Raw genomic sequence first — 22,425 nt, 5'->3', positions numbered from 1 at the left:
AGAAATTTTCTCTCCATCCCTGGCTGTTCGTTTCTATACCAATTTGGTGCTGCTTCAATTTAATAAAAAGACAGGAAAATCGTACGTGATCAAGAGGCATAAAAAAAAATGCATGAAAATAGATGATGAATGAGGAGAGGTTGAAAAAAAAATGCTTGTAGTTTTGGTAAGAATCTCAGGCATTTCATCGTGTGAAATCCTAGGATTCTACCATTACTTTTCAAGCGTTTGAGAAAATATTATACTTTCTATGATACCCAAATTTGAAGTAAAAACAGAAATCTATATAATTTTTTTTTTTTTAATGTGAAATATCAAACTTGGAAACCAGCCGTGTTAGATTCCTTGCCATCTAAACCCCGGGGGGAGGGTGGGGGGGAAGGGGATGATGTAAAAGAGGTGTAAACAAATTTGTAAAAGAAAATGACGACTAAGCTAAACAAATAAATTGGGGTAAATAGTGCCCTTATTATGTTGATGAGAAATTTTCATCTAAACAGAACTAATCATTTAATAGAACCTCAAATTTGACTATGCATTAAAGATAGGGTGCTAAAAGTGCATGAATGTAACAAACCTGTTTAATTTATTGCCTCATTTCAAAACAACGCATAACCACTCGTCTCTTCCTCTAAAGTTCAAGAATTTGTCTTCTGCGGATGCGCTTTGATAGTGAAATTCTTGAAAATTTGTCCTCTGCGGATGCGCCCTGATAATCAAATTCTTCGAGCCATCCTAATGCGTGCAATAGTGATCAAATGTATGTGTATTTAATGGATTTCGGTTCTTGTCGTTGTAGGTACATGCATGATGCAACTACAAACTATACAATTTATACACATCAATTATGCCCATAAAAATCTATATTTTGGAGCAAAAGGAATGGATGTAAATGAATTTAATCAAACTGAATACCTTAGTGTTCAATCTTGTTTGATTATTTTAACGAATTTGAAAGTTTCTTCAAATTTGACTTGTTTATTTACCGAGCCGAATTTGACTTGTTTGGCTTGTTTATTCGTCAAAAACCAAATTTGAACCCTACATGGACAATGTCTAGGAGGAATTTGTGGCCTCACAAGTTTCATTTCACTCCATTTCAAGAAAAAAAGGTCATTTTAAATTTTTTATACCATATTATAATTTATTTACAATTTACTTGTAATTTATTTATATCCTAGTCCAACTTATTTACACTCAAAGACAAACTTGTTTGAAATGGAATTTGTGAGGCACATCCGCATCTAGGAGAGAGATGGCCAGCAAATACAAGTTAGGGATGTGTATCGAATTTGAAAGTCTAAATTTGAAAATTTCGATAAATTGAACTTGGTAAATTTTGACATATTTCATTTCGAATTCAAAACTTTCGAATTCAATTCGGAATTTATATAAAAAAAACTGGTTTGGAATTTATTTAAAAAAAATAACCTAGATTAGACAGTTAAAGGTATTATACTATTATTATTATTTTATAATATAATGGCTTACATTTATTATATTGTATTATACATATGAAATTAAAATTGAATTAGGTAACCGAATTCCGATTATGATCTGTGAATTCAAGATCAATATTTCAGTTTTTAAGAATCATGGCCCTGAATTCAAACCAATTTCGTCACTTCGAATGTGAAAACTCCGAATTGCTTTCCATTTTCGGAATTTTTTACTTCAAATTTCAAAATTCAAATCACATTTGATCGAAAAATCCTCAGAATTTTTTGGATTTACACACCCCTACAAGTAGCCGGCGATTTCCCATTGCTTATAGTAGTGCACGCTAGCAATGACGTGCATGAACAGTCTTTTTATATTTAATAACTCTATAAATTGTCGAGGACACAGTCAATGATCAACGTTCTCATGTATATTGTTTTAAGGGTTTATCTAACGCGCTCATTAGTTGCTCATTAAAATGCACTTCAGGGTTTTTGAAAGATAAGATTAATTAAAACAAGTGTCTAAATGTAATGGGCATAGTAATTATTAGTGTGTGTATCTATACATGGTAAGTTTTCTAAAATTTAGAAATATTAACGAGTATCCATTGAATATCCGTTAAAAAATATCTCTTTTTTTTTTTTTTGAAATTTACATTGAAACCATACTCTGTCTAGTGTTTAATATAGACTTGACAACTCCAGAAGGATTTGCTGACAAAGAAAAAAAAAAATCCAGAAGGATTCCAAGTTCATGACTTGCCCTTCCGCTCGAAGCTGGAAACTTCCTATACATGGGCTGAATCTGCGAAGTAGTATTTGATTTCTTATCCCATATTAGAAAACAAAAAATGGAGAATTTCTACTTGCAATTTAGCAATAAAAAAAAATTAATCAAAGGATTTTTCAAGAAACACATGGTTTCTTTGAATCTGAACCAAAAAGATCAGCCTCAAGAGCCTTGTTACCTTGGAATCCTTTTTAGCCATCCCATCATTTGTTGGGAACGTACTAAGTTGCTATCTCTTGCCCACAGTCTCGAGGTCCATTATCTTCCCACTTTTGACTAAATATAGTGGTACCACTCAGGCAAACAAAAGTGCATCATGTGTTTATCAAGCTTTCGACCTATCACAGATTCGCATGTCTAATTTTTAACCAATTAGTATGCGGGATAGATGATAACGTGTTAAATCTCCCATGTTATAAAAATGGACCTTTAGTACTAAGCTAGTTGGATTAAACCATTATCTCATTTCTTCCCTCAAAAGGGGAAAAGAAAAAAAAAAAAAAATCCATCTCGTTGGAATACATTTTCTCTCTCCACAATTACATATTTACCTTTCTAATAATTTTTCCTTGCTTCCCTTTTAAAATAAACTATGCTAAATCGTGGATGAAATTGCTCCAAGTTTAGTGTAGTCTTTTTGTTATTAGTAATCTCTTAAAAGAAATGGTCTCAAGTATACTCCTATTTCTTTCTAAAAGATCAAAACAAATATACTTGATTTTCTCTAAATCTCGAGATAGTCTTCTCTCTCTTTGGGGTAAATCTCTAGACATGCGTTAGAGTAAAACCGACTTAATTACCGAACACACCTTGCTCGAATGGTTAAGGTTAAAATCCCATAAATTAATTAAAGGTCTTAAGTTCCGTTTCTTAAACTCCACCCTGCCCTTGTTAAGGAAAATAAAGAAGGTAAAAATTAGTTACTTACAAAATGGAAATAAAACATATTCCTTAATGCCTAAATACAAAATATTAGCGGCAGACATTACAATCAAACTTTACAAAACGTCTCGATAGCTAGCCGTCTGAATGGTTTCCACCATGAAAATATCGTAAACACACTTGGGACAGCGATAATGACCTGTGCTAGCTGGGTTTGGTCTAAATCAGTAATCTTAGTAGTCTACGTGCATGAACCTAGTCATGTTTCATATATGCTACGAGGATATTTACATTACCCCTCCATCTCGAGTGTGTTAATTGTTCATTCAAGAACCACCAAATTCTTCAGAAACTATTCGAGTTGCTTTACTGTTCGTATACTAATGGGGTTTTTTTTTAATACCGTAGATTCGAGAGTAAAATGGTTCTTTTTTTAACATATGTGATACTTTTTGTATACTTGTTATTAGGGTTTTAAAATAATCGACCTCTTAATGGAAAAGGTTTTATCCGACTTTAAATTGACAAGTTTGAATAAAAAGCTAAGAATTGGTTAAATCATGAAACTCGTAGATTTTCGACGCTATAAGCTTGGATGGTTATTTTATTTTCATTTATTATACCAGTACAATATACGGATACGGTTAATGTCTTTATTTTATAATGAAAATTGAAAAATATGCAACAAAATCCACAAGCTTAAAAGTTAAAACTTGCCTCGAATCCAAAACTTTGAATTGAGCTCGACTGCTTAAAAGTTTGATTAGCTAGATTAGATTCATTCAGACTCCCACTTGTTAATTTGTTTTTACAAGGTAATAAATATATTTACAGGTCAATCAAATAAAAAATAGAAATTTTTTATTTTTTTATTTTCTGCGACTTGGTATACTTCATTTGTGCTGATCATTTACCAATCATTGTGTCACACATGCAACCTTTCATTTGATCGCACCAAAACTCACATGCAGTACGTCCAGATCTCAATACTACCACATGATTTCCCAACACAAATTTCTGTTTGATTAGCAATCTTGACGTGAAAATTTGTCCTTACACTGTTGGAATTTCTCTGTTGATGGAAACTGTGAGCTATGTCTATGCTGCCTAGAAAGAAAGGGCGCTACTTTGTGAAACTATTCTAGTCCATGCATTGCCAGGAACCCTTTCAGAAACAACGGCTTAACAACAAAAGTTACTTTAAGATATCCTATAGCGGTTTCAGATTTCGATCTCATCATCTAGTTTGTAAACATAGCTTTTGATATTTGTGTTGAGTGGATAGGATGGAAACTAGTATTGGCAGAGTGGACCAAACCAAATCTCACAAGTTTCTTCTTGAGTATCTAAAACTGGGATTTTGTTCCTCTTTTTTTTTTTTTTTTTTTTTTCACTCTAAACGTGATTTTGGAGGGATAATGGAAATGGGTTCAAATTACTAAATGAATTCCAAATACTGATCGAATTCTGGATCTGATAGTTGAGTATGGGAAGGGGTTGAAGGTGTGCATGAGTGGGAATTGGTTTTCTTTTGTCCCAAAGTTGTATGCAAAATTCCACAGGCGTACATATCTGTTAGTATTTGTTTATTTCTTTTTTAGGACTCTGTGCCACAAAGCAGATGCCACAAAGTAGCCAGTCTCCCTGCCAGATCACTTTGTGCGATGCTCTTGGAGAAGGTGTGCTCAAGTGATAAGTAATCTGTATCACAGCAGTATCAATTTGCCTCATAATAATTGATGTCGGACCAAAAAGAAGAATGCAATAATTGAAGATATTTTGGTCAGAAAGATTAATTAAGTTGATTGCTTGCAAACTCAATAAATTTCAACGAAATCAATGCACAGAAAAATGCAATGAGAAATGTAGTCAAGGACTCGAGGCCATGCTTGAGGGGCATTCCGCAATACATACATTAGTTTGCTTGAATGAGTTGAGTTGTATCGTAGACTTGTAGTCTGTGGATGAGAATGTTTGCAAGCTTAGCCATCGGACCCGGGAATGGACTTCTTTTTCATGCCATTCAAAGAATCTAAGCTGAGACGCCATCCAAGCTATAAATGAGAAAAAATGAAGCAATGGCTTAATTAGATTGCTTGTCAACTCTTTTTAACAGATTAAGTTGCTATGATCATGGTGATGTCTACGTTATGATGTAAGAAGACCTACAACAAAAATACTGAATTGAAAGTGCTCAATTATTCAATTTCAGCAAATCAGATATGCAGGTGTGACACCACAAATGCAGCTACACTTTTTCGAGAGGCAAATCTAAACATTTGCTAGTGTCCTTTTGGCCCTGATGATCTGTACATAATGACAAGTCTTCCACGAGAGTCTTTTCAAAAGTAATCCATGGACAAAGACCCTCGTGTCTCAAGCACTTATCCTTCTATAAGTTTTTCTTTTTTCTTTTTTCCCCCTTCTGATTAGGGTCTCAATTCATGGGAAGTGTGGATTAGATCTCAATAGTAATAGAATGGCAGTATTGGGATTCCATTCAAGTTTTGTTTTGCATGGTTCCCTCAATGTACCGTGGAACCACAACTTTATGTTTGTAAAAGAATCACCATTCGTTAGTTTGTCAAAGCCCGATTTTGATACCAGCAAGTTGGTATCTGAAACTTGAAGGGTGAAAAAAAAAAAAGGAATTGTGACAACATTTGTACTTGATTTCACGGGCAAAATATTCCACAGTGAACTGTAATAATTTCTTGGTATATGCAATCATCATTTACCGCAGTGAAAAACAATTAGGATTACACACCAGTCGTAGAGAGCTTTGAACGTTCAAAAAAATAGAAAAACGCAGTCCCGAAGATCATACAATAGATGTATATATCAAATTGAAAAGGGCCAGAAAGTGAAAACATGTACAAAGCTAGATGCAGCATTGAAATCATCTTTCTGATGAACAAAGCTTAGGAAAAACCCAAAAGTAAAAGTATCGTGCTGCTTGAGAAGACATCCTGTAGTTTCACCACATCATTTTCTCCAGTGCGCAGTACATATCATGCTTGGGTATATGGTATTACCTATTTCCTCTAAATTCACTATTGCAGATACAACAAAGTAAGCAAATTAACAAAGTAACCACGCAGAAGGTCAAGTTGTTCATCAAGCGATGCTAACCTTCTGACATGGAGAACCTTGGCTATCCTCTTTAAAATGTCTATCCTCGTTGAATGGACACTTAAAAGCGCTAGAACACCTATTGCCATGCACCGATTCTTTTTACTCCAGAAAAATTCTGGTTGATCCTTAGCCGTGGCTGAAGAAACGAGTCATGAAAGTTTAACAAAAAAAGGCGTTCATAAACTATCAAAGTAGGCAACATCTCCCTAGAGTGGTTGAAGTTCTTGCTCAGGTACAGCAGCATCCACAGGCTTGTATGCAACAAGTGATTGTTGCCTTCTCCACATAATCCACGCTCCAGAAGCAGCTAATCCAAGTACTATTATAACAAGAAAAGCTACAAATATAACGAAGTAATTTTGCAGCCACCACGTCCTGAGAGTACCAGCATAAACCAATAGTGAATAAGTTAAAAAAAAATGGCCCCAAAAAAAAAAAAAGGCCCGTGTGCGGGCAATGTGAGAGACAGAGAGAGATCCACTATCCTCCAAGAATTTCCAGAAATGGCAAGCAAAAGAGCTTACAGGATGTAAAATTTTACCTACTACCCTGCAAACTAGACTAGTCCTCGTTATCACCCTTCTTGTTGAAAAAAACTCAAGATTGGAGAGTACAGTTAGACAAGATTTGATTCATTTTCAAATTCACACTCAATGTGGTTTACGATTACGTCGTCATTTCCATATTAAAACTTCCGTTAAGTTACTGTAGTTTGTTGTTTGTTTCACAAAGAGACATAAGTTTTTCAACAAAATATAGCAATCATGAAGCAATAAGAATTGATGCACTGCACCGTTTCTTTAGATAATTTTGAGTTTCACAACATAAACTGACCACCAAGTTTGTCTTTTCAAGTATAACTATCCGTGTGCCAATCCATATGTCTGCATGTGTGTGGGAGGACGACTAGACATGAAAAATGAGTGGGTCTAAATCTAGTTCTCAGCAAATTCGCAGAAAGGTTAGTTTCAAACTTTCTCAGCAAATTCACAGAAAGGTTAGTTTCAAACTTTCTAACCTTATTAGCAGCAGAATGTAGAGGTGAACATCCTGAGCTATATACACACTATGTGAAAGAAAAATACTCTCTATTATTGTGTGCACCAAGGCATCTTACAGCTCACCAAATTAACAACAGCTAATATGGAAGAGTATTTTCATATGTGTGGTCAGAGACAGGCCAACAGAGATGAAGCATTTTATTAGCAATGAAGTGCCGAAAATTTTCAGTCACTTATGGAAATTATACAGTAGAAAACCCAAATTATGGACCCCAAAAAAAAAAGGTAACAAGCAAAAACATATCACCAAAAATCATGAGCAACGCAAGGAAGCAAAGTGTGTAATTTCCAATACATGAATATAAATTATCCAATCCCCCCCTCTCTCTCTCCTCCTCCCCCTCCCCCACCCCAAAAAAAAAAAAAAAAAAAAATCCCCAACCTCTCTCACACAATGGCAGGAACTTTTTCTTCCATTCCAGAAAGCAAAGCTGTGGGAAATCACAGGCGATGAATATCATAAATTAGAACTACCCAAGTTACAAGAAGCGTATCTTCGAAACTGTGACTTACAAGAATCATCAAATGTCAAAATTAAATAGTTTATAGGTCAAGCCTCTCAAAGTTTTGCTTCAAATGAGATGCAAAAAATTAGCTTCTGTGGCCTTGAATAACCCCAACCCATGAGCCACAATCTCAAAAACTTAATAGCAAAGAAAAAACAGAGAGATGTAATCACAAAACGATAAAAGACACAACAATGATGATAAACAGTGGAACAAATCAGATTGAAAAGGAGCACAATGGTAAAGATTGGGCTACCGTCTTTGAGGAGGCTCAATATTCCACTCAAAAAATTTGTAATTTCCATACGTATCAGGAAGATGCACACGATTTTCTGCCAACCGCGATATTATATCCTGTTCAAACCAAATGCAATAACCTGAGCTTTATTCTCTATTATGAAAATCAAATCAATTATAAAACCACATAATTACCACTGCAGTTGCGTTGGACATGAAATCTGCAGACCCTGCAGGATATATGGCCCATCTAATAAGTGAATCATTTCCTTTGGATGTGAAATTAAGCAAGTGAACCTGCAAACACACAACCAAGTACAAGTCAGTAACATCACTGCAGTGTGGTTATGAGCAATGAAACTGTACAAGGCTAATATATGATTCACAAACTCAGAGCTAAATAACCTGTGAAGCATTGACATCTAGCTCCTTTGCCATGTTTTGGGCAAGTTCTGGAATGTGAGGCTTTCAAGTCTGAAATATTGACACTCAGTGACATATAAAATGTTACAAGTCCAGCTCTAAACTCTCCTGCAAAAGGTACAACCACAAAAGAGATATCAACAAGGAGTGCTTGACACAGTCTATCAGAAAATAAAACAAAGATCAACAATGATGCATTTCAATGAAAAACTAAAACTAAAACTAAAAGACAATTTAGGAACAGCAAAAACTTGGACAACCATGGTAATCCAGCTTGTTAATTGTATAACCAGTTAACCACCAGTAGAAATGACAATATTACAAAAGAAGACATTCACGAGGATTGTGGGCCACAACACCAGCACAGGGATTGTACATGTGGGTGACAATTCCAGTTTAAGTTGTTGGCATCTAAAGTGGCACTTTCAGAACAGAACCAAAATAGATCGACACTCGTATAAGAAGCAAGAGATGAATCAAGGTTGAGGCTAACAAGAGACAAAATTAAGGTTGAGGCTACAACTGGCAGCAAGATGTAAAAAACATTCAGATGTCTATCACTAACTTTACGTACTGATGAAATGTTCAGACCAATCATTCAAGCTAGTTAAATTGTTGGGCAGAACATTGTTTCTGATACTTCATCTAGTCAACCCAAAAATCATCAACTTATTAGGTGCTTCTGGGGATCTACTGCAGTGGGACTGAGATACAATATTGGAGTGCATGACATTTAGAAAATGTCAAAGGGCAGGAGACAATTCTAGAAGCTGTCTTCTTGAAATGTAATCATTTAGAAAATGTCAAAGGGCAGGAGAGAATTCTAGAAGCTGTCCTCTTGAAATGTAATTGCACAATGCACCAAAAACAAAAATATTACTAACTGTAAATGCATAGATCTTTCTCCTTATTATCAAAAGGGATGCTTGAAAATTGTCCAATAAGGCTTCAATGCATGAAAACTACAAAACAAAGTTAAGAATGAAAAGGTGGGCGACCTTTAAGTAAATGTTGGTTTTGCACCAATACTTAAAAACATTCCCAAATCAAATTAAAAAAAGAAAAAAAGAAACCAATGATGATCCAATTACTACCAAAATTGAGCCTTACAAAGGAGCATGAAACCATCATTTAATAAAGTTAAATCACAAAGACACAACATCCTACCATTGTATAGTGGTTGATCTGCAGGAGCAGTCGCAGGAGACACATTAGAAGTGGAGTTAGTATTGTTCAACTCTGAGGGCAGAGGTGGAGGTGCATTGGATATGTGAAGCCTTTCCCATAAATGAGAACAATTGGTTTTCCAGAAACCAATCTTTTCATGTTCACGATCATATGTTACAAGAGTATTGCGCACAATGATTCCTGTAAAAACGTCAGATGTATGGATGCTAACTGTAATACTAAGGATGTAAAAGAGAGCAAGGTTTTCCAGAATAGTTGCATGGGTAACTTATTATTCGCAAAAAAAAATTATTTGATTGCATCATAAACACGTTTTTCAACCTCCTTTTTATCTTTACAACCACCTTTCTATCTCACATACAGCACATTACAAAAAGTGATGCAATGTTTTTCCAAAAAAAATTATCCCAAACAATCCCCTATCTAAACAAACTCACTGACTTGAGAAAGGGCTTTGGAGGAACATGTTAAAGCTCTGTACCTCCTAAAAGAGTTGTTGGATCTTTCCCATTCTGAAAGATCCCCAGGCAATATGCACCTCGCACTTTTGAATGCTTTAAGTGGGAAAACATGGAAAAGCACCAAAATGGGGGAAAATATTAGTCGTCACATCAGAAAGAAGTGGCGCAAGCATTAGTAGATACAAGAAACAACAACTTTGCATTAAAGTATGACAAAGGATGAAAAGTGGGCAAATATCTACCCGGAACAAGTAATTTTCAGGGGTAAGAGAGAGCTTCTGTCCATTGCCAAATACCATTTCAACCGCAGGAAATGTTTTTGAGAGTTGTGACGCATCACTGAATCAATACAGGTTATTAGGTTACTACATGCTTCAAGAAGGTCTAAAAGACTTTATTCTAGAAACATTTATAATACCTTCCAGCACCAGAAAAGCAAGTGTCTTTGTAATTTGGATCTGGACCTTGGACCTGTTTTAACGAAGGGACTTCCTTCATTATCTGCATGCAAAATTTAAGATAGGATATTGTCAACACGCTTTGGTCATAACCATAATTTATGAGAGCTTTTCAGCACAAATAAAATGAGTTGAGAAAATCCCACCACATGCTACAAATAGAAAAATGAAAACTGTTTGAAAAGGTCAGAAAGAGGAGACGCACTTCATATTCCTAAGCAGGCACATAGTCTCATGCATGCACAGGGGGGAAGCACATAATACATGTGGACTAACCTTTAAAGAGATGATGACCTCAGGCTCATAAGGTCAATACCATTTCTTACCAGAATAAGGCAGCATGAAGGCTCAGATACTCAGACAACATATTTATCTATTATTTTGGGAAAGGGAAAGAGTTACACTTATTTTGCGAAATTAAGGGGGAGAAAAAGGAAAATCAAACAAGAATACTCGTCATATCCAAGTGATACAATGGCAAACATGAATTGATACAGGCAACATTAAAGACTAGAAATGGAAAAAATATGATAAATTTTCATTCCTCTGAAGTCAGAATATAAAGGACCACAAGATTGTCTAAGTTAACATGTTGAAACTTATGCTTTGTACTTTAACTCCTTTAATTAGTATAGTATGAAAAATGTATAGTAATGAATTAAAACCATGACAAACTACAGGACAAGATGGTGCATCACGCCCATGTGTCTTGAAGTAAGAGTTGTATGCAAAGATTGCATCACTATTAAACCATGGCAAGCAAAACAGATTGCACATCTTAAAAAGAAAAATGGGAAAAAAAATGGCAAACAACAGTACCAACAAGCATAGTCAGACAACAGAAGCTGACACTTACAGCAGCTTTGAATGCTTTAAATGCTTCTTCTGGTAGGTAAGCATATGTGGTACCACTATCAAGTACAGTTCCATGTTTTCGATCAAAAACCTGTCGTTCTAAACGCAATGCCTTCCCAGCAACATGTATCTCCTTCAGCTCAATGTTGTAGTAAGGACTGTTGCCATCCCAAGACTAGAGTAAATGTGTGAGATGTAAAAGTGCATGTGTTAGGAGAACACCTAACATTTTGATTAATAAGTTAAGTATTGATGAATGTACCTGCGCTCAGGGTCTGAGCGGGCATAGACCATGTCAGCAGGAGGTGAAATTCCACCAAGGACCATTGCACCTCCTCCGACATCCATGCCTCCATAACATAAAGAAAAAGAATCACTAATGACACCTTTTCCAACAAGTTGATCGACAATACTGAGATCTCCACGACCCAAGCCCATTATGCCATCAGCATGCTGACTATATAAATCACCAGTTTCCATATTTTCACAGCCAAATACTGCTCGCTGAGGTGAAAGTTCACTTAGGTTACCAAAGGACACGATATCCTCCCCAAGGATCCCACTGCTGGAACTCATTTCTGCATATTGCCTATCATAAATACAGTGCTCTCTCTCACTGTCGCACTTGCATTCAATGTTGCATTTCAAGGATTGATAGCTAGTAGACAATTCTGGCTGAAACCTCGGGTCCTAATGCTCATGAAGATGGAGAGAGAGCAATAACGATCAAGTCTAATTGCAATATCCATATTTTTAAAGCTCAATATATTCCACTCAATTTCCCCAAATAAGGAAACGAAATCATACACCACAAAATAACAAATCTCGATGCACAAGCACAATCAAACACAAAGTAAATGGCCAATCATGATATTCTGGCATTTCCTGGCCACGTACTCTGGCAACCACTACGCCAAAACTACGTTCAACAAGAAGATATTTTTGTATATTTTTGGCCTCTAATTGCAACCGGATGCATCAGACGTCACACAAAAATCTCAACTTGATACCAAATACCGTTATAAACTATTGTCTCCAATTCATCATAACTGAACGACTCCATCTATATGTTAATAAAAAAACACAAAAAAAAAGAAAAGAAAAAGTCTCAATGACATAAAGTGAATGACTAACCAATACTCAAGCACACAAAACCTTTCAATTGTAACAGAAAAATAAAATAAAATAAAATGAAAAGGCATTCTCATCTATTCAAACGTAACCGATTGACTACGTGAATTAACTGAAACTTAGCCGAACTCACCTGATGCTTGCCGCACTGTTCACAAGTGGAACAAGGCACATAAGTAACAGTACTCCCCGTATCCACTATCAGAGCGAATTCCTGCGGCGGCGTTCCGATCCACAACCGCGTCGTGTAATAACTGCATCATAAAACTCCAAATCAAACACTGATTTCATTTATCCGTGTTAAAATTCAGAACTCAAACGAGATAGCGGAGCTGAATTGAATTGAAGAGTAAGCCGAAGAACCGACCCGTTGAGTAAGAGATCATCGTGAAGCGACATGCGAGCGTTTGGGCGGCGGCTCTGGAGGTGGCGACGGGACTGTTGGACAGAAACGTCGTAAGAGGAGGAGTAGTGGTTGATCCGAGGAGGCGAGAGGAAAAGAGGGAGGAACATGGTGGTGTGGTGAGTATTGCCGGCAGTTCCACCGCCACCGCCGGAGTCGGGAAAAATAAAGGTTTTATTGAAATCCAGCTGAGAAATTTGAAGCGAGAAAACTGCGTCACCGAAGTTTAATACGACGACGAAGAAGAGGATCAGAATTATTGTCTTGACCGCCGGAGTAAATCTTGCCCGTGCCATTTGGTCGGGCGATTGAGAAATCAGAACTACCTCGTATGATAAGGTTCTTCTGCTTATTTCTCTGTATCTTTTTTTTCTTTATTTTGAATTTAAAAAGAATTCTGGTCTTCGCCTATTGGGCTTGGGTCCGGCGGGGCTAGTGGGGTAGGAGGAGGGAAGGGAGGTTGAAGAAGAAGCTGCCCCTAACCGAACGAAATGTTGACTTGGCAACCTTCGTGAGTGTTAACTGAAGGAAGGAAGGCATTATCAGCGCTTTTCTTCTTTTGTGTGTGTGTGTGTGTTTTTTTTTTTGGGGTAAGTACTCATTACCCCCTATAGTTTTACATAATGTCAAATGATCTCTGTAAAGTTTTGAAATAATCACATAATCCTTTTGTGATTATTTATATATAGAGTAGAAAATAGATGGAATGTATAATCAGTTACGATATTTATACTAAATGCACTTTAAAAACACATGTGATAAAATTTTAATATCCATATAACTCTCTTATTGATTGTATAAATATTCACTTAACCTCTCTTTAATTTATGCATATATCTACGTAATTTCACCTATGTTTTATATATGGTGGTTAAGTCATTGATTGATTTGACATTTAAAAAAGGGCGCTATTGGTATTTCACCTAACAACCTTTCATAGGCTATTTTTCATCAAATTTTCACTTTACATAAAAACTATAGGTGGTGAAATGGATATTTTGAAATGTTATGAAGTCATGTGACAATAAATGAATCCATAGGAGGTTATATGTAATTTATCCTTGTTTGGGATATACTACTCAAATTTGGATTTATTTTTTTCGGATTAAATATTGGGAGGGATTAGATTAATTGACTTAAATAATACAAGTGTAACAGATATTTTGATTTGCAGATTTGATTTATATATATTATTTTTGGGTGGAATTATTAATTGTTATTGAATTGAAAGTATAAAAATGTAGGTCTGTTTACTCTCACTTGGCCACTGATTTTTTATTAATATTAACAAGTGTTGTATGATCTGTTACAACTTGGGACTAGAATTTTTTTTTTTTTGGGTCCTACTAAAAAACTTGTCTGGCATTGATACAGTAAAGCTATTGCAATCTGATACAAATAAACGAACTTGGAGCAGTTATGTTATATTCAATCCTCTGCTGTTGTTGCATTTGTTATAATCTTTAATTTATAATCACATTATATTATATATATATATTTTGTTCACAAATACAACAAATAATTGTGATTCTATACCAAATAAAATAACAAATAGGAAAAATCATTCAAAATATCTATCATATTACGCCAAATGAATTTTTCCATTCTTTACTTTTAAAATGATAACTTTATGTCCCTTATAAACTCAAGTTGATTAAATTTAGTCCCACCTTAGATTTTCAATCACTTTTTACTCTAAAATTCATCACATGATCCACACATAGTCATTTTTTTAAGGATAAAAATGTTACTATATCCTATTTGTATTTAAATAAATAACACGATCTATATTCATTTTTGCTTTAAAAAAGTAAGATCTAGTCGAATTATATTTATTTTTTCCTAAAAAAGTGAGTTTGGACCCAATTCATACTTATTTTTTCCATTAAAGCAGTGGAATCTAACTTTTTTGCATATGAAAGATAATTGCATGTAAATCACATGATGATTTTAGGGGACATAGTGGTAAAAAACTTAGGTTGGGAATATATATTGCTAACTTGAATTTGTAAGGGATATAAAAGTGACATTTTAAAAGTGAATGAAGAAAAAATTTATTTGCAAAAATGTGAAAGACTTTTTGAGCAAATTTTCCTAACAAATATAATAATTGCAAAGAACAAAACGAAATTACAGACTTATCTGCCCTAAGTTGCAAACAAACAATCTAGACAAAGAATACAGTAAATAAAAATAAAGTAAGCATGCTTAGGGATGGCAATTGCGGGCACCTGTCCCGTAGAGGGCTAATAGGGGCGCGGGAGGTGGGGCGGGAAGGGGCGGATTTTTCCACTCGGTTAAAAAACAGGGCCGGGGAAGGGGGGAATATACCCTTACTCCATCCCTGCCCTACCACCCATTAGAAAAATTAGGGCCCTATTTGGTAAGTGAATTTTTTGGATATTTATCCAAAACTTTCCTGTAACTTATTGTAGAAGTTGTAAAAAAAATTTTGAAATGTGTAAATTTTTGGATATTTTGAAGTATATAGTTTAAAAGTTTTGAGATATTTTTTGAGATTACTGTAGTTAAAGTTATTAAAAAACTTGTAACAAACAAATTTGACAAAAAACTTGCTTGCCAAACAAGGTCTAGATTTATAGATGTATATGTGTGTGCATGCACGTGCGTGTATATATATATGAGTAAATCTTATATATACTGTCAGTATATACACTATCATGATTAGATGAACGACACATGAGCAAAATTTTAATTTCAAATTCAAATTTTGAGCATGTGTCATGTATCTAACGGTGATTATATATACACTAACAGTATATACAAGATTAATCCTATACATATATATAATTTAATTAGGTATAAACATATTATTAGGATATATAACATTAATAATTATACATATATACTAATAAAAATTATTAATTAGTTATATTAAATTTACTAATACATTTATATTACATTTTTAATGGCAATTAAAGAAGGAAATTGAAGACTTTATGACTAACGGCATGTTTTGATAGAATGATTCTTAAAATTCAAAAGTGATAACTTAACTACTCTAGTTGTATTTATCTCATCATGTTGTTGGATTGTATTCAAATAACTTTTGTTTGATTGTTTTTATTGGTTTCAATTGTGAAATTATAATAAATAATAATTTGATTATATGTTGGTATTTTAAGTACTTGATTTTTGACAAAAAAAAAATTGATTACAATACAATTATAGGACACATTTTTATTAGTTCCCGCAAGGGTCTCGCGGGGACAACGGAGCGAGTCCGGGCGGGAAAGACTAGTGGGCATCGGGCTGGGGGACCACCCTGCCCCGTTGCCATTCCTAAGCACTCCTACATCAACAGAACTAGCTAGAAAATAATCTTTGGCGTAACTCACAATTTAGACTCAGATCCCATTTCCCAATCAGTGTGACCATCGATATCTTTCTCCTAGACGTAGATCCCATGCTACATCAACAGAACTAGCAATATACTTAGGGTAACTCACAATTTAGACCCAGCATGGCCATCTTTATGCTAGACTTTGCTCCCAATTTTGCTTGGTTGTGCCATCTGTTTCCAGCCCACAACAATATAGTTCTTGAAGCCAATGACAATGCAATACCTTGAAGGTCTGATCAACTTATGGAAAATGGCCTTTTTTTTTTACCGAGTAGTCCTCTAAACTTCACAAGTGTAGGGAAAGAGGAAGAAGAGATGGTTCATCGACTCATTTCCTAATTCTAATCCACAAAAAAACACAAGTAGCATTGTGAATCTATGTTAACATATTAATCACAAGATATATGAAAATTCCGCTACTGATATGAGAGTTGTGTTAGTTGGCGATTTATAAGAATTCTTATAAACTACCTATGATCTTAGAGGTATAATCTAATTCGTAATATGATCGGAGTCGAACCTACCTAAACTTTTTTATTACGAAAAGAAAAAAAGATACACGAAATATATGGGAATATCATCTTTATTATGTCACACCACGTTATACTAGTCCACATGCAGCACAATATCTTGAAGAATTTCATAGGCAGTCCTTGCAATGATCTGCCTGATCAACACGAGGAATTAGAGAATGAGATGGAATGGATGAACTAATTTAATAACTTCAGCTGGACTCGGTCTTCCACAGGGCATTTCCACTGAGACCATCAACAATATTAGCAACTGTTCAGTTTGTTTGGATAAAGTGTTATTTGAAATAATTACTGTAGTACTTTTTGTGATGTGATGTATGTGAAATAAAAAATTGGTTAGGAATATAAAAAGGTGAGTTGAGAAATGTGTTTATGATGCAAGCGAAATATATATTATTTGGAATAATATGGTATCCAAACAAACCATTTGTATATTACACCCCAAAGCTCACTAAAGATTTTCAGAAAACATACTGGTTGGGATCATATTTGGATACCAATTGTCATACTAAAGGATGTACTGCTCCACTGCCAATAATGTTCTGAATAAAAGGTCTGATAAAAGCTCGTAATTTTGGGAACTTGGAATTGGATATCTGTCTTACTCCTTAAAGATTTGTGTGAAAAAAATTTTATTGTAAGTGTTAAACATGTGTTATTTTGTCAAGAATTCATCTAAGGTCTCAAGCCAATGTACGTTATCACGAGTTTTTCTAATTCTCTATTGAGTTCACCAATCATCTAGTTTTCCTTCCCTATGAATTTAGAGAAAATTCCAAGATTATGATGAATTCTAAAATCATTATTCAAAATGATAGATTGTGATGTATGCTTCCAACAAGAGGAATCTTCGTATTCACAAAAATGTGAGCTTTTGAGGTGCTTGCATTCTTCGTTAAGCTTGCATTTTTCAAATGCGAGGTATAGCCGAATTCACTAAGTTTTGATTCTTATTTCATCTAAAAAGGACAGCATTTTCTCATTTGTGGCTGCTAACTTTTGTTACAGAAGATGACAAACATCTATTAAAGAGAAACTTGAATTATTCAGTCGGATATAATTGATAATTGTTAGAGAAAGGAGGAAGAAATACATTCTCTTGTTTGGAGCAGAAGGTCTGCTTTCCTCGCATTTGAAGATTGCGAACTCTTAGATCTCGAATTCCGCAAGTGTGAGGGCTCCTGGTGCAAGAAGCCGCCACAACAAATAACCCGTTTGTGGAACGATTTTTTAAATGCATCATAACGTGGGGAATTGCTCGTGAATTTAACGAGTAGAACCAGTCTTAAGTGCCGTAGCCGTAGTGATTTGAAATTTAGCTGCAGTGAAAGTCTCACGAGTGTTATGAAAACAAATGGCTCTGCATGTCCATTCATCTGCCTCGAGAGAAGGAATCCAAGAACGTTTCTATGACTTTTGCTTCATTGCTTGTGTCAATTTGTAACTTAATCCAAGCACACAGAGACACATATATGAATCAAATGATAATGACATGTTGCACTTGCGTTTAGTGATGATGGAAATGAAATTTACACTAACCACACTCCAGCCACACATAAAAAAATAATAATAATACAAGTAAAAACGAAAGGCCCCCATAAAATAAGTTGACGTATGCCTAATATAATTTTTTTTAAAATCTTTATTAGTAAATGGATAAGAAATGTAGAGGAAAATGAGTGACTGGGATCGAAAAAATCCATGTTTTAGAGGTTCTACCAAAATTCTGAACTTCAATAGTTAACTTTTCAATTGTGATGCAAATTGAAAGAAATAATAAGTTGGTAGTTGCAACTGTTGGATATTTTAATAAAAAATATCACATATTTATTTTGAATTCAAATAAAATAAATTACAAATTCTTTAAATAAATTTTCAGTTACAAATTGAAACATTTAAATGTGTAACTTATGGGATTTATGTCTTGCTTTTGTAACTTATGTAATGATTAGGTTTTATGAAATCATTTAGTAATTTATTTCCGTTATACAATGAATCTAGACTTTTCAATTTGTAACTGAAATACGAGGTGTTAATTCCTATTAATGTTGGTATTTTAATATTCCTAATTTCTCAGCCTATATATAAGGCATCTATCAACCAAACCAAATATATACTTTGCTATCTCTATATTACCTTCTATTTTTCTTCCACTACTATAAGAGTTTATAGGGCAAAGATCAGTGTTAGTGGGAGGTTTCTGTCTTATTCCAATAGTGTAGATTGCAGTAGACTACAGTGTGCAAAAGACTGGGCTGTTGTATCCTGGAGGCGACGTGCTGAGACCTACTACACTGGAGGATACTCCGTAGAGGCGCGAATCGTCTTAAAGAGAGCAACTTGGTCCGCGCCTCAACCCATGCCAAATTAACATTTTTATGGTACAATTATTTGCATTTTTAATGCAATATTGAGGTATGAATTTTTGTTAATTTATTTGTTAAATTTTATTAGAGAAATTATTGTTACTTATATGATTTATTTTGGTCTAGAACCAACAGCAACTTACAAAGAAAAGTGTTATTAATGTTATATGCTCGCTCAAAAATCTCAAATTCTCCTTCCTTTCTTCACTTCTTAAGTCTCATTCCTCCTATAAAATAATACAGGTAAAAACAAAAGGCTCCCATAAAATAAGTTGATGTGTGCCTTATATAAATTCTTTTTTTAATCGTTATTAGTAAATGGACAAGATATGTAGAAGAAAATAAGTGACTAGGATCGAAACTTATGCTTTAGAGGTTCTCTCAAAATTCTGAATTTCAATGGTTAACTTTTCAATTGTGATGTAAATTGAATGAAATAATACGTCGGTAGTTGCAACTTAGAAAGAAAAGCGATATTAATCTTATACACACTCAAAAAAAATCTCAAATTTCCCTTCCTTTCTCTTCATTTCTTAAATCTTATTCTTTTCTTACTCACAAAATAAGAAAAAAAAATAACGATAAGTGATTAAAGTTAGGGGGTGAAAGTGTGATAAGGGTAGTATTTTAGGGTCAAAAAGCCAAGTTAACCCTTTTAATATGTACTGAATTACCCAAAGGGCAAAATGTAAAATTATCTAATTGAGTGCCAAGCGTATTGACCACTTCTATGCTTGGTTCGCGTGCATGGATACGAGTTTTGTGCTTTTAACGAATTTGATCTGCAGTTCACGTGTTATGACTTGACTTGATTTTTTGTGTATGGCAAGTTCTTTTCTTTTCTTATCTTATCTTATGCTACAAGAACTCATTTATTATTTCCCCTTCTTTCCATTTTTTCTCTACGAGTTAGATAGTGATTCAAAAAAATAGAAAGGAAATTAGAAAAAAAAAATTTTTGTGATACATATAGAAAATTTTCCAAAAAAATGGCTATCTAGTATTCTTCAAAAAAAAAACTACTATTTCTTAATGATAGCAAAATTGAAGTTCTGTAAAATTTGACATCTAAAACCAATTTATATTAGCCATCGATTTTGTCCCTTATTTTTCAGAACCACTCTCCACCGTAGGATCGCCTTTCCATGTAGATAGAGCCTCCGCAGGTCAAGGATTAACCCCCAAGTAAACCGTTTTGGCCCCTCCAAAAATGGCGTCGGAGAAACTGCTGAAGGCCGAAAACAACAGCTCCACCAGATCCTGGGCTAATCTTCCTGAAAGAAATCTTTTAGGGTTATCAAGAACAAACTACATTCTTCCACTCTAATTCGTTTCCGAGCAGTCTGCAAAAGATGGCGTCAAATGGGCAACAAGAAAAGACCAATCAGCAATCAGCAATCTGCCATGGCCAGTTCTCCACTCCTGCAACCCCTTTTGACCACAAACCACCCCGAAATTCATCATGAAGTACAAACTTTACGACCCACATGAAGGAAAAACCCACAAGATTTATTTTGGACTTCCAGAATCAAGTTCTTACCTCACTCGTAATAACAAATTGCAGTATAAATCGAGGGCTTTCGCTTCAAGAAAGGGTTAGATTTTAGTAAAGGAAGAATCTCCAGTTTCGCAAATTCTGAACTTGCATAACCCTTTCGCTAACCATGTTATCCCGTTGCCCGGGACGTTTTGCTATGAGGTTGATGCTGCAACTTTTTCAGCAAATTCCTACTTCTCCTGATTGTGTTTTCTTCGTTTCTTTCCACCGTAATCGTGGAAATACCCACATTGACACGTATAGGTTCGGGGATGATGAATGGAGTTGGAACTTGGAGCACTTATCTGGTCCCTGTCGAGTTTAAGTACAGAGTGGTGAAAAGTATGGTTTATATTCATGTCGAGGCGTTGCTTTATTTTGTTTTCCAGGATGGAAACTCTGTGATAGCTCGATTTTTTGGATAAAAAAATGGGAGATATTTTGGGGGTCGGGGTTGGCTTACCCGATTGAATCCGTTCATTTGGTTGAATCTGGGGAGAGATTCCGTAGGCAACTGCTGTAGTTTATAATCAGGATGATGATACTAGGGGTTTTCAGTATGATTGTTTGTGGAAGGTTTACGGGTTTGACAGGTCTAGCTTGGAAAATTCTGACTGGAAATGGGCTTCGAAAAGCTTGGCAGGGCGGACATTGTTTGCCAGTGATGCTTCGCTTTGTGTACCGGCTGCTGAGGCTGGAGAGGACCTGGACGACTGCATTTGCTACTTCTTTCGGAATAGTTTTTGGAGGATTTATTCCTTGAGGGATGACTGGTATAAATTGCCTGAAAGCCTTGGATGGAATGCAATTGAGAGAAATGTGGAACAAATTGCCTAGAACATTTGGAGCATTGAAGATTCATGGAAGGCAGATATGGAGCGGCAAAGCGTGTGGATTGAACCTCCATGTGTTAAAGATTGACATCCTTTTGGTGTTGTATTTGTATGTTAGATGAGTCGTAAAAAGTTTAGTTGCATTTTGCTAACAGATTAGAGCGATTTTAACCTGACTGGACAACTTTAATTGTTTTCTCTTCTAGTTCCTTGTTTGTGATGACATTAAAGTGTTTTCAATTGGAAAGTTTTGTTTCTCTCAGAAACCATATGCGTGAATTTACCGTATTAGTTTATTATGGCAGTTTTTGTAGATTCAAGAATGTTTTCTTGATCATTCAACTGTGCCTCTGTCAACATAGTCTTGTAAGGTTATCGAATTGCGAAATTGTCAAAATGTAAAGTAACATGGTGTATGATGACTGATAAGGACAGCAATTTTCTTTCTGCCTTTGTTCCTTTTTTTCGTTCTCATTTCTGATCAAAGTGAACCGGAAATTTAGTCTCTTGATTGTTGTGGACTGACAAAATTCATGTCTTCAAGATTCATTTTTGGATGCAGTTATTACTTGAAGTTCTCCACTAATTTTCAGCCAGTTGTGTAGCACCATGATGAAGAAAAAGTACTTTGAAATGTATAGATCACTCATTCACCAACATTTTCTAGCACCATGATGAAGAAAAAGTACTTTGAAATGTATAGATCACTCATTCACCAACATTTTCCTTTCCATCACGAATTTTCAAACTTGAATCTTCTAAGTAATGAAAAAGAAGGTGCCAGAGATGTCTCTCTGGCACCTTCTGATTGATGTATTTT

At 35.0% G+C, this 22,425-nt stretch overlaps 1 pseudogene; it reads right to left on the bottom strand.

The window, feature by feature from the left end:
• Window positions 1-5,935: 5,935 nt before the first annotated feature.
• On the bottom strand, window positions 5,936-13,468 carry LOC113762403 (annotated as a pseudogene).
• Window positions 13,469-22,425: the final 8,957 nt, after the last annotated feature.

Source organism: Coffea eugenioides, chromosome 2, assembly GCF_003713205.1.
Source record: "Coffea eugenioides isolate CCC68of chromosome 2, Ceug_1.0, whole genome shotgun sequence".
Lineage (NCBI taxonomy): Eukaryota > Viridiplantae > Streptophyta > Magnoliopsida > Gentianales > Rubiaceae > Coffea > Coffea eugenioides.
The sequence above is the reverse complement of the archived record's forward strand: the minus strand, read 5'-3'. Positions and strand labels throughout refer to the sequence as shown.